Consider the following 16,169-nt stretch of genomic DNA (forward strand, 5'->3'; position numbering starts at 1 on the left):
CACCATTGTAGCCCTGCAACACCAACAAGACACGCTCACACATATTGCGCATAGACACCACAAATATACAATTATCTTAGACAAAAGTGCTTGCTTTACAACAACAAATCATCAAAATCAAAACATGCTATATCAAATATTACATTCGCGGACGTTGTGACGATGACTATTTCTCACTAAATGTCATGAGAATCCACAAACTAAAAAAGGCAGAAATGCCTACATAAAGGCCATCGCCATATACTATGCTAGCGTTATAGCGTATCATAAATAAAATATAATCAAACGAAGTCATTACAATAAATGTTAATCATATTCAACAAGTTTCAAATCAAAAACTTGTCGAATTCCGATCCACTATTTAATTACGACTGGCGTTAACGGAAATGGTTGTTATTAATAACCATTTCCTTTTAACACTTCGATATAACAAGTACGATTCGTTATAATAAAAATTAACTCGGGGCCTATAAAAAGACTTAAATGAACATATCCATTTGAACCGATTCCTTTATAGAAATTTCATATCGTAAGGAGTTATTACCGATTCGGAGAGGCAATAATCGTAAAATAGTCATAAAATCTCGGAGATAAGGCCGGAGTACCAGCGCACAGCTCAGTATGAACCTAGACGCATACTTAGTGCCAAAGCTATGCATATTTATTACAATTTAAAAACCTTGAATGCTAAATTCAAGCATGCTCGTCGTCGGAAAAAATGCATTTTTATTTTAATTAATTCTTTAACGCTATATTTTGATAACTATTTACATGATTAGATTTTTTTTAAAACAATAAAATTGTATTCTATTTTTGTTTTTATTACTAAATTAATAAAATAACATTTTTGGTAAACGTGTCTTTATTTTAAGTTTTTTTAATTGTTTGGGATTATTAAAACTGTCGTGAAATAAGAATTAATTTTAATAAATCCGTCCATGGCAAATTCCAACATGGCGAGCGGAATATTCCTGCAGTACTAGGATAACAGAGCAACAAGGATACGATTACTTGAACGAGCAGGTTATTAGGCGGCGGCGACGAGGCTGGGTTTACTGCGCCCTTTTGATAACTCCTCGTAACTTTTTTATGACGTGCGCGCTTATGCCAGCCTGGTACTACCTTTAAATCGCTTTACGATTTTGTTTCTTTGTTTTCGTCACTCTCATTTTTACTTCTTTTCTGAACCATTTAAAATTTATACAAAAAAAAAATCAAATTAAAGACAGTACCTTATACTAGTCTCTACCCTACCGTCCAACATTTAATTTTTATCAGAACAGAGTATTTCGTTATCCACGAGCGAGGGAGTACGTTCATATTCATGAGTGTCGCAGCGGTGTTGCGGTTTACGAGTTCTCTCGTTTAAACGAAAGAGTTTGTGGCATCGACTGAATCCATTCAGTACAGTCGAGATCGTTTACTTCCAAACCATTTCAGTGGAATGTAATTTGACCTATACAATGCTATAAAGTCAAAAAGTTGTCATAGATACTTGTTAAATTATAGGTTTAAGGCATTTCGTACACAAGACTACATATTGTTGAAATCCAGCGATTTTTGTCGCTAAGCAACTTACGTAGTAAAGTACAGATGTTCATAGACAGACTCGTCGTTGACATTTCTTTCACCGTCAATAAGAGTATACGATGTTCGATTGAAAATGGGAACCAAATTTATTTCCGCGCCTGTACATCGTCCCGGTATAATATATTCATTACAAACGACTGCTACTCAAACAAAATGTAAATTACAAATTATGTTGACAGTGAAATTCAATCCGGTTTAAAATGTAAATCAGAGATAAAATACCGGCTATATTTTGAATTTTATTAAACTTTTGACGAGGAATATTAAGATAAATAAATTAATCTAATGACAGTGATTCGAGTAACGATTTACCTAAAGGTTAATTAGGAAGTTTGTGAAAATATATACTATTATAATAAAGCGTAAACACCCACTTCTTTGTTGCCTAAGATGTCAGTTATCACACCATATTTTCGAATAACTCTTTTTTGAATAAAATGCCCTACACTTACGTCACGCTTTAGTCTATATATTTTCACGCCGTTAAACTTAGGGGTAAATATTTTGGATAAAAACCCTAATGTGGGAAAGAGACCATAAGTTGTTGCTAACATCAAGGAAGCAAGACTGCCATAGTAAGGTAACTGGTGTTTTGACATTTTCAATTGATAATTTGACAAATATGAACAATAAAATGAAGTTTTTATAATTTCATGCGGATGAAGTCGCATTGGAACAGCTAGTGTGATATAAAATCGTAAATATATATGTAAAGCATAAATATAAATCTTATAAATAAATACAATTTTATCTGTATTGTTTCAAATAAGCTATGGATTTCATTGTAAAATTAAATTTACGCAAACACTATCACCCAACACGTAAATAAAGCAATGGTTTTATTCAAAATTTAACTACGTCTAAACATGAAAACGAGTCATGTTTTCTCGTTATCGTGGACAATGTAAATTTTGCGTGCAGCGCGAGTATTACGTTAAATAAAATACAAATAATTAACTTCTATATAAAAAATGGTTAATAAAATTTGTAAAACAGTGTTTGAGGTACAAAAAAAACAAAAGATCTACCTTTCTTTTTAAATTCAATTTTAGAACTGTACATTAGGGTAACCGGCGTTTGAGTTGGCACGTCGAGTATATGAGTATTCTTGGTTCTGCCGTGCCAAATTAAATGCTGAAACATCTTACTAATATTATAAATGCGAAAGTTTAGATGGATGGATGTTTGTTAGCGTTTGTAGCCTAAACGGCTGAACGGATCTCCATGAAATTTGGCACAGGTTTAGAGCATAGTCTGGATGAACACATAAGCTACTTTTTATCCCGGCAATAGTTACGGTTCCCGTGGGATTCATTAATTTAGTTTTTTAATGTTTACTCGATCATTCTGCAACGGTTCAACATATCTTATTGAAATTTGGCACAGATATAAAACAAAGTCTGGAGTACCCATGGGATAAGCTTCATCCCTGAGAAATGTCCGGTTCCCGAGGGATACTTAGCTTTTTGTAAATTGTAATTTGTAATGTACCATCCTTCGACCACATCTTCACCTTGGTCTAGGTGGGATAGTGGTCAAGCGCTGGTTTTTTGCAATTTAAAAAAAAAAATTATATCGTTTGTATGTTTTCTAATACCACGCGGACGAAGTCGCGGCCAACAGCTCGTTATTACATAAATGTGTAAATAAAAGCATATCTATGAACACATTATTGTTAAGTATTTACATCTGACGTAAATGTATCTTAATTGAATTAATAAAGAGACAAGATAACAAATGTTGTTTCAAGTGTGTCAATACAAATATGAACAGATATGATTGTTTGCGTTTAAAGATAATAATGTACGCTCACAATGCAGTGGGGTAGGCAGAGATTGCTACGTCATCTTGTCTTTGTTGCTTAATATTTCCTTACTATAATCAAACTAAATCAATTTACTTCCTACTGTATTGATAAGGTATTTAATGAATAGTGAATTTTAATTCGATTAGATAATTTTTATACCATTACCAAGTCTAAGTAAATCAAATTACAGTATCATAAGAAATACTCATAATAAATGCGAAATTTGGATGGATGGATGTTTGTTATATATCTCTAAATCGGCTTAACTGATATCAATGTAGCTTATCACAGATATCGAACATATAAGGAAGGAAACGTAGGTAGACACCATTTTTTCCGCGCGGACATAATCGCAGGCTTACACTAGTCTTTTTGAGAAATTATAGTAAAAAATATTAGTAATCATACTAAAATTATAAATGCGAATTTTTAGATGGATGGATGGATTTTTCTTTGAGTTTGTAGCCTAAACGGCTGAACGGGTTTTGATGGTATTTGGCATATAGCAACATATAGGCTACCTGCATTTGTTTTTTTAAATCCGGACGGAGTCGCGCGCAAAAGCTAGTATTTCATAAAAATTGACTAAGGTGTATCAATTATGTTGTCAATACATTCTTGACCTCAAATTTTTTGAAATATTTGACAGTGATTTCTTGCTAGATAAGCTAATAAAAATATTACATACATATCGTTGTAATTAATAGTTTAACATTTTTTAAGCTTCGTGAATACATTGTTATCTTAATACTAAAGTTTCTTTTCTAATTCTAGAATGTTGTCTTTTTAAAATCATAGAGATTTTTCCTTTTTTTTTTAAGTGAATTTCGCAAACCCCTCTTATTTATCGTGTAGTATGTATTTTTTTTATTTATTTTATTAGGTTCACCAAACAGTTTAAAACTAATACATAATTACAAGGATAATGAATTATTAAAACTATGTTTTAAACCAAAAGTGTACACAACATGAATAAGACAATTATGAAAAAAAGTAAAAAAGTGCTGGTTATACTCGTATTATGATATACTAAAAGGTTTTTTTAACACATTTATGGGATTTTTAATTATTGAATGTGATTTTCAACTCTAAATGTTTTTAAGTTTTATGCTTTTTCCTTGCTTGATATTCACTAAACGTATTTCGAAGGGGTCATTATATTAAAATTATTAGAACAAAAACATTATAAAATGCTTACTCATAATCCCCTATAACGCGAGCCGGTCCCTGAGAACTTTCCCAACTGTCGGACAACATTAGCGGGATATATCCGGCATTTACTGCCTAGTTGTTGATTAAAACATGATGGCGGACATATAATATAACTTCTATTATCTTTTTATGAAAGTAAAAGCAACTCTTGAGTCCATAATTTTTACGCTAAATTATCGCTTCAAAACTTGTCCATGGACTTCGAAAATCCGGTAAGAACGGAAATGATAACAATAGTCAAGTCTCGCGTCTTAACGATAAGATTAGAAGCTGATCGGACGCTTAACTACTAAGCTGTTACTGGTATTTCCGCAATGATATTTACAATCACATAATACAATACAAAAATAACATTAACGGTATTTACGTTAATAAAACTTTTCAGATTAAATAACGCTTTAACACGAAATGTGAAGTCAAAACTGAGAGCGGCAAATAAATCGCGACTCCAAAATCCATTATGGCCAGATCGTATGTTTGTCAATAAGGCGGCTGATTGGGGCTCCTCGATGCGCTGCGAGCCTGGTACCCGTCCGTGATTTACGAACCGGCCGCGCTACTTGGCTGCTTGCCCGAGCATCGAACTCTCGCCAGAGTTGCATTTTGTTTTAATAGAAAAATTGCTCTCACGCGAAAATGTATTTCAAAATATACATCATATTTTTTATCATACTTCTATGAATAAACTAGACAGACAATGAAAAATAACGTTTCATTTTACTTCGCATACTAATTAATATAAAAAACTCATCTTCAGTGTTACATCTTCGTATTTTTTTAAACTATAAGAATGTTTCACATTAAGTAAAAAAATCTGCTTGAAACAAGATGTAGAAAGTTTTAAAAATTATAACATAAAAATTGTGACAATATAAAAAAAAAATAAGATCTTTTTTTTTCAATTTGAGATGTTACTTTTACATACATGTAAAACAATAATTTTATTTAAATCAACATAACGATAAATCAAGTCGGGTGTAATTCATATGTAAATATTACGACATTTAAACATAGTAAACCATAAATATTTACAATAAATACATCAGGGGCATTACTAGTTGTAAATAAAATCCCGGTTTATCCGTTGACTTGTAATAAAAACCATTTGTTATCCGACGACAGGGAAATTAACAAATTGACCTGTCAGTAGTTGAGGTAGCGATAATGCCCACATAGATTATCTCACGCTCACTCTAATGATGTAACTATCCGTTAGAGCAGACCAACGTATCTCGGCCGAGTTGCGGCACTTTGTACGCAGCTATAATGAGGCTCGTAATGGTCGACTAGCATTATCGTGTCGTGTTCAACATTTTAAAGCCGTAAATGATATTATTAAGCATATCGTGCGATTCTGGCGTGCGGCCCGACAACTCGCACACTTGTAAGTGATCCAACCACTTAATTATGTTTACTACTATTGTGTTTTTAAACGGATATTTCGTATTCGTATAAAGCGGCCTTGTTGAACACGGACTGTTTTGTAAAATTATTTATACATTAAAAAGCTTATTTTATTATTGAATTAATTTATTTCTTGTCTGGCAAATTACATTAGAAATAAATCATGATATCATCTTAACTAATATAATAAACGACCACGTAATCTAGAACATAGCATACGTGGATTAATCTCTGACGCTTCTCAAGCGTACACCATCTTGTGAGCCGAGATACACTAAAATATACATATCCTTGTCGCTCCAAAGGATTTAGCCGTGAGTGAGAGAGAACATGCTTACGTGAACCATTAAAATGTATTCAGTTTACCACATATATCATTTTTGAAAGATAATCCTTGTTTCAAAAATAATTTTGAAGATTTCGTGAGTAAGGTTTGTAAATAACGTAACTAGTAAAATATTTTCTAGCGAAAATTAAAGTGCATTTAGAATTGTATTATTTGAAAACGTCTTATTTACCTTCACTTACTTATAAAAAGGACCAAAAGTATACGAAAGTTTTAAAATAATGGTTATCCTATTGCCATCCCTTTGAGGTTGGAGGTAATATTTTCTTTGTAAAAGGCAATGAAGGTAAATTGATTTGGATGGGTACGGCGCGGTGGCGGCGGAGGCCTGCCCTGTCATCTTTTAAAAGGATACCAAGATTAAACCAAGCGTTGAAAGCTACGCTATGTAACGTTTTTTCGATAAAACATGGTAGCAGTATTTTTATTGTTATACGTATATTTTGAACTTCATATAAAACTAGCGTTCCTACCCCGATTCGCACATCAATTATTATTAATATAATAATGTACATTAGGCTATTAAATCTAGACAAATAACTTTTTTTGCCTTAAAAGATTTTAATTAAAATTACGAAATATCCTTCCAAAAAATAAAGCAAACAGGTAACTTATCAAATTAAACGTAAACGTACGTACAAAAAAAAAGAAAAAAAAACATTGAAAAGAACCACTCGAGAAAGTAAACGAGCAGACGTCAGAGATAACAAAAACATATCACAAGAGCCATCGCAAACTCAACTAAATCATTCGGCAACTTTTTAAAAGTACAGTCGACTCCACTCACAACGTACAGACAAAAAATTATGTCTGGCCTCCGTGCTCATTAATTCCGTAGTTGACAACATTTTTTGTACCGGAATTCTCAAACGCCAACCCTATTCACTAACGCAAGGTAGGGGTTTCATTTTAATATTTTAATTACGAACACTTCGTTTAATTAACAAATGTCACAAATAAGAAATTTTTATTACATTCTCAGAGTAGTCTAATTGTTACTTTAAAAGTATCTTAGTGTCGATTTCTCAAGATCAAAAAGTGCTTTAGAGCAGGTAGTTTCTATTGACCCCTGCCAACTCTGACGGCAGTAAAAATAAGAAAAATATTTTAGTCCGTAAAAATGTAAACAAGATATAAGTACCAATATATGTTAATCGGTAATTACAAACAATTCAAATTTTAATTTAATGAAATGCAATAACATCTAGTATGGTATTTCTTGCCTTCATAATATAAAGACAAAACTATTTGTAAATAATCTATAGAATAGTTGTATTTTGATAAAAATAGTTTTCTCAGGTGATAAAATGTTTTGTAGCAAAGAAAAAAAATTATTAATTTTTAATTAAAGACTTTTGACTGCCTGTTAAAAGTTTGAACCGACTTATGTATTCCTAGTACAACGGTTTCTTTGTCTGAATATCGTTATGATGACTGGCGTGCACGCTATCCCCTTTCTACCCGAGCGTTAAGAGCTATGTGTTGTCTCTTTTACTCTTACCACCCGCAAATATTGGTGTCCCGTCATACAAATTGCATAGCTTTGATGCGGGCGGGGTACGTTCAGAGTACGATTCGCAGGATATTTTCTTTACAACTGGTATTTTAATATAAATTTAAATCATAAATATTGCGGTAACATTTATGAATTAAAGCATTTTGTGTTTGACAATTAAATTCAACAGTAACTCTCGGAATCTAATTACGAAAACCTATGATTTTCCGTCGTCAAAGGAGAATGAAGAGTTTATCAAATTCTCAGAATTATTGCTCGTATTAGCTGTTATAATAATTGATGTAAGTATTGAAGTTTATTTTTACTTTTGTCCTCCAACATTAGGTAACTTGCGTATTCAGAACTTATAAAGTAATTTATGACTTAATGTTGATATAATAAGTTCTAATATTTTTTATGCAAGTTATGAGTTATCATTCTGTTAATGGCCCAGTAGTTTGATATTATAATCTGATAAGGTCGAGAGTTCGAATCCGGTATAACGATTATGACGTGGCCCTTTGAATTATCTAATAGTGTGGAACTATTTTAAAGCAATTCAAGACTTTTAAAACTAACAAATTTTTAAACTACATTTTAATTACATAAAATATTAACATTTAATAAAATAAAGTTTAGAAAATCTCTACATCTTAAAATGCGTATTAATAGCAAAATATTGCAATTCATAGTTGTAAAATGTGGATATGATCAGATAACAAGCAAAATGTAGATAAAATAAAATGTGCAAACAAGAAGATATGCTGAGCAAATATAACATAACAAGCAGAAAACAAATAAAGCTGAATACATATAGTAATATTATTTAACATACAAGTTGTTAACCCTTACCGTTCCCAACTTGATCTCCCGATGACTGTTGACGGCAATCCCAAAATGACACAATCCATTCAACACTTATGGGCACTATACCGGTACACTTACACTGCGGCGTTATTGGCACGACCGATGAACCATCACAACACTCGCATCCCAATCCTCGCAACGGACACCTACGGACAAACAAAAGCCAACATCAGCACACAGCACTGCGCGACTAATTATGCACACAGGGTACAAAATGCGAGTATAGAAACGCGCGTCACTAAAGCACGCCGCGCGGGCACTGAGCCGGTCGCGGCTCCTACCTCGCGCTCATGCCAGCGCGCTCGCGTCGCGCGGCCGTCCCCAGAAACGGAATTCAAACCCGAATGCCCGCTCTGCCCGATGCTACCACGATCATTTCACGCTCCACTAAGTGGAAGAGTAAAGTGTAAAATTACACGCAAATACCACGCCATCGCATTTATACTAATGGAAACACTTAAATGCCAACATTCATATATGCAAATCCTTAGTTTGCAGTCAATTTAACTGTCAACTTTAAACTGTTCACAAGCTATGCGTAAAAATGCTTGCAAAACTGTCTACTTTATAACAGTATTATGCTTGATTTACGATTAGTTACAAATTATTTAATAGTGTTGCTGCCGCATACAAAGATCAGTGAGCGTTGATAAGAACTATTTTTCTTCCATGTTCGAGTATAAGAAAACATGTGAGATAATAAAAAAAAGTTATGTTTAAGCGTTCGACTCGTAAAGTTTATTTTTGTAATACATTCTTTGAACAAACGGATAATTACATGGAGTTTTATAGACGGTCGCCGCGCATCGCTGCGATGATAAATTTAAATGAAACTAACTATCGCCCGCGACTCTGTCCGCGTGGAATAAAATAATAAAAGCGAGTGTGTTCTTCCAGACTATCATCTACATATATGCCAAATTTCATTAAGATCTGTTCAGCGGTTTAGGCTACAAACTCTAACAAACATCCATCTATCTAAACTTTCTCATTTAAAATATTATAGTATGAAGTACGATTTATTAATGGATTTCAGAGAATTGAAAGTATTATAAACTAAATACGAATATTTAATCTAATCAAACTGGTTAATAAAATTAAAGGATTGCGGTTAATCCGTTTACAGTAATCATGAGCCAATGATATTCTAAAAAATATACAGATTACAAAATAAAAATTACATCGTTTATTTATAAAGACTACTAAAAGTCCTTAAAAATATCATGCAGTCAATTCTATTTTTTACGAGACTTCGTCAATTATAATTAAAAAACTAAAAAAAAAACTAATAAGGGTAATAATTAATTCTAGATACTGAAAAGTCATTAATCACAATCTATCTACGTAGTGATTGATATCAAATTAATTGTTCAATTCTTAGTATTCTTTTCATTGATAAAAAAAATAATCTGTTAAGGTCACGAGTCAGATTGTCAAAGAAATTTAAGATACTTTAATAACATTATAAAAATGACTACAGTAGAACATCGATAAGTTAAAGTCCAAGGGGAACAGAACATATTTTTAATTATAGAGGTTTTAAGTTATCAAGGGCCTATGTTATAGAAGTTTCGGGCTGGGCGAAGGGAACATATTTTTTAAGTTATAGAGGTTTGGTTATCGAGATTCTACTGTAATTCGAAGTCAACTTTTATATTAGTATATTGCTAGTTATTAAGAGATATCAGAGTGGAGATCCTTCGGGAGATTGTCAAAGAGAGTGGTCGCGACCTTCAAGAATGAGAAAACGATCCGGAGAGAGAGAGTCTTATGAAAGTAATTTTTAGTCATAACATGAATGTCAAATAACTTTATTTAAATTTTTCAACATAAATAATGTGAAAAAGTTAAGTGATTTAAGTAACAAAGGAAGTAAAGTCGGCTACAATGAGTCATAGTTAAAACTAAAGCAAAAAGTCAAGTAGTTAACCCTAACCCGCTTGTTATGTGAAGCGCTTAACTAAAAAGTTATTTCTAAAGTGGAATTCAGAGATTTAAAAAACAATAGATCGATTTCGCATATTAAATCCACACTAAGTTTAGTGAATAACAAACAAGTAAAGAAGATAAATGTCCAAAAACAGGCGCCAATATTTCCTAATAACATACACTACCGGCCAAAAGTTTGAGACCACCTTAAAAATTTACAATATTGAATTAAACTCCAAAAGTTAGTGTTCTACAAATTATTTATTTACCTTATTAAATAGGGAACTTTTTATGTAACAAAAAATAATTTAAAAACAAGCAAACATAAAACTATTCCATAAAAATAAATATAAGTTATCGTGTTTTATTACTGAGTGTTGTACTCTTTAATAATGTAATACATAAATTCTCATAAAACAAAGAATCTTTTACGACTCTTCAATAAACATATTTGTCTACTAATACTATTTGCTTTTCCTTTTGATAAAACGCTCGCAGAGCTTTTAACTATGTATTAGATGTTTGAGAAGCAAGAAATATTTTCCGATATATTTCAAATCGCAATACGCTCCGCATTGTAGGGGAGCAGATATTTCTCGTATTCCTTTGTTGGGATCACTGCGACCGACTCTTTTGTTATTTGTGTTACTAAGAATAAGATAAACAGAATTATTATTTTATTCTCTAAAGAAATTTAATAACGAAGTTAATCTGTGGTAATTTATAACATAGAATATCTATGGAAACCGTTCGAAGTTCGAATAAAGTTTTAATAACACCTCCACATGATCGCTGTAGCCCTGGTAAGTCGTTTGGTCGACGAAAAAAAAAGACCACTCATTCCCAACTAGACAAGCAATTGAATAGCCGAATCGTCTATTGACATTGTAATCTAAGCTCGGCGGCGAGACGGCGAGCCGGAGAGGGGAATAGCAGCCGGCTTTCCGAGAAGCGACCTTACAGCGCATGAGGCATGAGGCAGCGCTTTCACAGGCTTAACGAACACAATGCACACAATGGAGCGTAAGAGATACCGGAAACTATAATCAACATGGGATTATTTTTAAACGTACAAAAGTAATAATGCTTTAGCCCGATATCTAATCTTTGACAACTTTGATCGTACTTCGATTACAAGTGACCACTATAAAAATATTTAATAGTTAACGGTGTAAATGTGCACCAAATTTATTAAAACTTGATCTTAATTATTTTACAAACTCGAGTCTGCTGGAACATCTTCAAATACATATTAAATTTAATAATAATATTTTAAGTATGAATCGAGTATTTGAGAGTTGAAATTTCATTAAAAACGGTACAGTTAATTTGAAGTTAAATCTAAATCAGATTCCATTGCCATCTAAATGAAGATTACGCTACTTGAATTTTAATTAACTTCGTAATCCCCCAATCTATTCACGCGTTTATTTCATTAAATTTTGCTTGGATCTGTTTAAATTAAACCTTTATAAATATCAACGTCGTTAAGTAACAATTAAATAAACCTAATGATTTTAATTTTAAATTGCCTTTGACTTGGAGTGTTAATAAAAAAAATCGTAGCTTTAAATTCAACAAGGATACATTGTTAATCACCAGGGCGACAGCAATTTGTGGGGTATAACCGCAAGTGCGATGCAAGCCGACACCGCGCGCCGGCCCACTGCCGGCCTGATTGATGGCGCGCTGTCACTTTTGCATTATCGCCGATGCCTCATGTCATTTGCATTAAATTGTGATGTTGCAAGTTATTTACAATATCATTCTAATATAAAAATATCCGACTTTCGTCACCTTAAGTATAATGTATGGTTTTCTCTTAGTAATTAGACATTTACAAATATCAATTAACTACCAAAATGGCATTGTAATGGAAATCTTACCAATGTCAGTGACGTGTCCGAAAATAAAGTTATTTTATTGTTGGTACAGAACGATTGTATAGGAAAGTATTATTCATATTTCTTTAAATGTTCATGAATTATTCATTTTAATTATTTCTGATTCAGATTAGACATAACATAATAGTTTAAAAACAAATCGATATATAATTTAAGTATCGCTGCTTTAAAAGATTTATTTATTCGTATTATTAAATAGAGATTCATTTATCGATTAGATTTATCTATAAACAAGTTACGAGGTAACTAGGAACGCATGAACATGAGCTAATCGATTCAATAAACAAAGGCATGATTATCACGCTTGTCTTGTTTCTAATTTACAACACACAAATACAATTTTAGCTTCAACGACGCGGTTGGCGTTTTAATTAAAATACAAAGTTTTGTTGTTTAAATATGTTTTACGTGTATATTGTTAGTGAATAGACAAGAGATTTTTATTTTTGTTTGTGGACGAAATTTACTTTTAAAACACATCACTACATGATAGTTTCTGGCAATGGTTTCTTAAACGATATCTTTGTTAGAGATTGTATAATATAAGTACAACAAATGCATTTTAATGAGAGTATGGGGAGTGAACAATTATGAAAGTGACAAGTAACTCGAATACATATGGTGCAGTGTCTTCGCCTGTCCCACAGCCCTCCCAAATCTTAACACAAAACACATTTGTAACACTCAAAACGCTGCCTTATAAATATACATAGCGATAAAAAACGGATTGTTTTACATTTTTCAACGTCGAGATTTTAAATGCTTGTAGTTTTTAGATGTCGTATGTGTTTTGTTTTATTCTTTTTACGCAATTGACAAATATTTCACGACAGTATTCATTTGTTTACTCGCATTGTTTTCGGTGGATTTATAAGACTAGCTTTCGTGAGCGACATTGTTCGCGAAAAATTAAAAAACAAAAGTAAGTAGCCTATGTATTCTTCGAAACTATCCTCTACGGTTTTTAATAAACTTTTTTAAATCGTAAAAAAAATTACAATAATGTAGATTTAAATATAATTATTTACAGAAATCCCAGCTCTATTACGATTTTACGTTTCCGTCTAAACATTAACAATAGGTGTCATAGATCTTTCGACGTTTCCAAAGACAGTCAAATATTAATAAAACCTTAATAAACACGGCATATTAACAGCGTAGTAAAGACGTATCTCATACCAACCCCGCATTATGTAAAGAGCATTTGGTATTCATGTAACATTACGATATATCCGGACTACCCTTCGCCACGACGTGGGGACTTACAAAGGTTTCATAGTTACAACCCTCCGAAAATGCTTAGCTTTCAAACCGTTTGATATTCCTACTTTTATACACGCGCTATTCATATTTAATAGTAATATAGTGTTATATTTATATATCTATACTAATATTATAAAGAGGAAAGATTTGTATTTTTGTATGTATTGTAATAACTCAAAAACTGGTGGGAAGATTTCAAAAATTCTTTCACCACTAGAAAGCTACGTTATTAGTGTGTAAAATATAAATATTATTATTATTATTATATATTTGTCATTGTTGTAGGTCTCTCAAACATAAAAAATACAAATTCATACTACCAAAGCGAAATAACTTCACTTTTTGGCTATTGAAGCGAAACACATTTGGTACGGGAGGAAATATGAGAACGCATTGGGACTTTAGGTAATCCCAAAGCGAGGGTGGGGAATACCGGTTTGCGAACATCTGAATAATCAGGAATTCTATTAAACTTTGGTCTTAATCTTATTTCATACACGACTGTAGTCCATGTTTTCGACCCTCGGCTTACGTCCGCGTGGGAATTGTCAGCATTAACACATTCAATGTCACTTCGATATTACAATCAAAGACGTTTATCTCCTATCCATTCGGTGACGTCATAAGAAACTCATTACGTAAGTAGATAATGTGTTCTTCCAGAGTATCCTCTACGTCTATGCCAAATTTCATCGAGATCCGATCAGCCGTTTAGGCTACAAACTCTAACAAACATCTATCCATCTAAACTTTCGCATTTATAATATTAATAGGATATTAGTAGATTTTTTGTTAATATACTAATACTCCTTTAACTATTCCAACTAAGCTCTAGGCTTGTGCTTATATGGTTCACAGTCGAATAGCGGGATTCGAACCCTTGAACGCAAGATCGATAGTCTCCAAACCTATTATGCTATTAGGCTATTGGCGCTTGTCATAACATATGCGTTTAATTATAGCTCTTATGGTTTGTTCTATTTATTTTTTAACGTTTTATGTACATAAATGAACACGCACGGTAGCAGTGAACGTGTTAAGCCTTTGCCGCGTCTTTTCCTAAAACCGGTTATAACCGGATAATATAATTAATGATGGTAACACGTTATTATTATGAGTCATTACCAACATTTAAATGTTACGATGCGAGATAAAAGATGTTTGTTTTAAACACATAATTAATGTCAAATGCTGATAAAAATAAAATTAGATGCCCAAATGGAAAAATGAAAAGAATACTGAATAATCAAATTATCCTTCTTTTACCGAAACAAATAAGTAAAGCATGTTTATTTAATAATCTGCACTAACAAGCAAGAGTGGAATATAAAAAACTTGTTAAAAACAATCTAATCCTCCATACGGGTATATAAAATTCTTTTCCAATTCGAATCTTCCATTTTAATTAAGTTTTACGATTCCAAATTCTGGCGAACGTAAGCCTCGCAGCGTAAACGTGTTGGTGTTTATAAAACGATTGTATCATTGTGTGTGTTCAGTAAAACCATAAACTACGCGTTCGAATACTTCGTAAGCTTTAAAACTACGAAACCGCGAAACTCATTATTAATTAGCTGGAATTGAAGAACCTTTTTACACTACACTGAAGAATAAAATAACCAGTTTTCAACTAAAGTATCACTAAAACCATATTTAAAATGTTATAATGTCTACTAAAAAACTTTTCAGCGAGAGTTTTCTTAAAAGATGACATAAAAAACTATTGAAAAGTAATATAACTTTCTTGTATTGTTGTAGAAACAAATATACTGAAGACTGAATGTTTACTGTTATCAATAATGTTCATTTACTTTAATAAATTCTAAGTACAAGAAAACAAGATCGTAAAATTAAACGATCGACTGGAAGTTTAACCGAGTTCATTATCTCGAAGATTCTTTTACTTTATCTTTAGCTAGCGACAAAACGTTCTAAGTATAAAATACTGTAATTTTTTAAAATAAGGGGTAATTTACAAAGCGAAACATTGTAACAAAAAAGCGCGATCGCTCGATAAGATGAGTCCATATGAATATCAGGTGCACCCACGCATAGACTCTGAGAACGACATTATTAAGCCAAATCGTTCTCTTTAGTTTTATGCTTGCCTGGTACCGACCTAATAGATGCGATGGCGGTGCGCAGATAACGCTCATAAAATATCTTTATCTCCCTCTCTCGTAGAGATAAAGTGAATTAATACAAATACCTACTGTGTTTGATATACACTTTTCTTCAACTTTCATGTTTTTGTTTTTTAATAAGATTAGATATGCCGCTTACAAAGGGCTCGCACTCGCATCTTATCTCCTTTTTATGTTTACAGCAGCTCGTAACAGATAAACTATGTCA

The 16,169-nt window shown here is 32.4% G+C and overlaps 1 long non-coding RNA gene across 1 annotated transcript in view; it reads right to left on the reverse strand.

Annotated features, from left to right (window-relative positions):
• The window catches only part of LOC106102226, a 36,946-nt gene continuing 20,777 nt past the window's right edge, over positions 1 to 16,169 (reverse strand). The window contains exons 2-3 of the long non-coding RNA XR_001225553.1: positions 8,707 to 8,867; positions 1 to 13 (exon numbers count right to left, since the gene is read on the reverse strand). This is a non-coding gene — a long non-coding RNA (uncharacterized LOC106102226). The remainder of the gene's footprint in view (positions 14 to 8,706; positions 8,868 to 16,169) is intronic.

The sequence above is a fragment of the Papilio polytes genome, unplaced genomic scaffold, assembly GCF_000836215.1.
Source record: "Papilio polytes unplaced genomic scaffold, Ppol_1.0 DF823923.1, whole genome shotgun sequence".
Lineage (NCBI taxonomy): Eukaryota > Metazoa > Arthropoda > Insecta > Lepidoptera > Papilionidae > Papilio > Papilio polytes.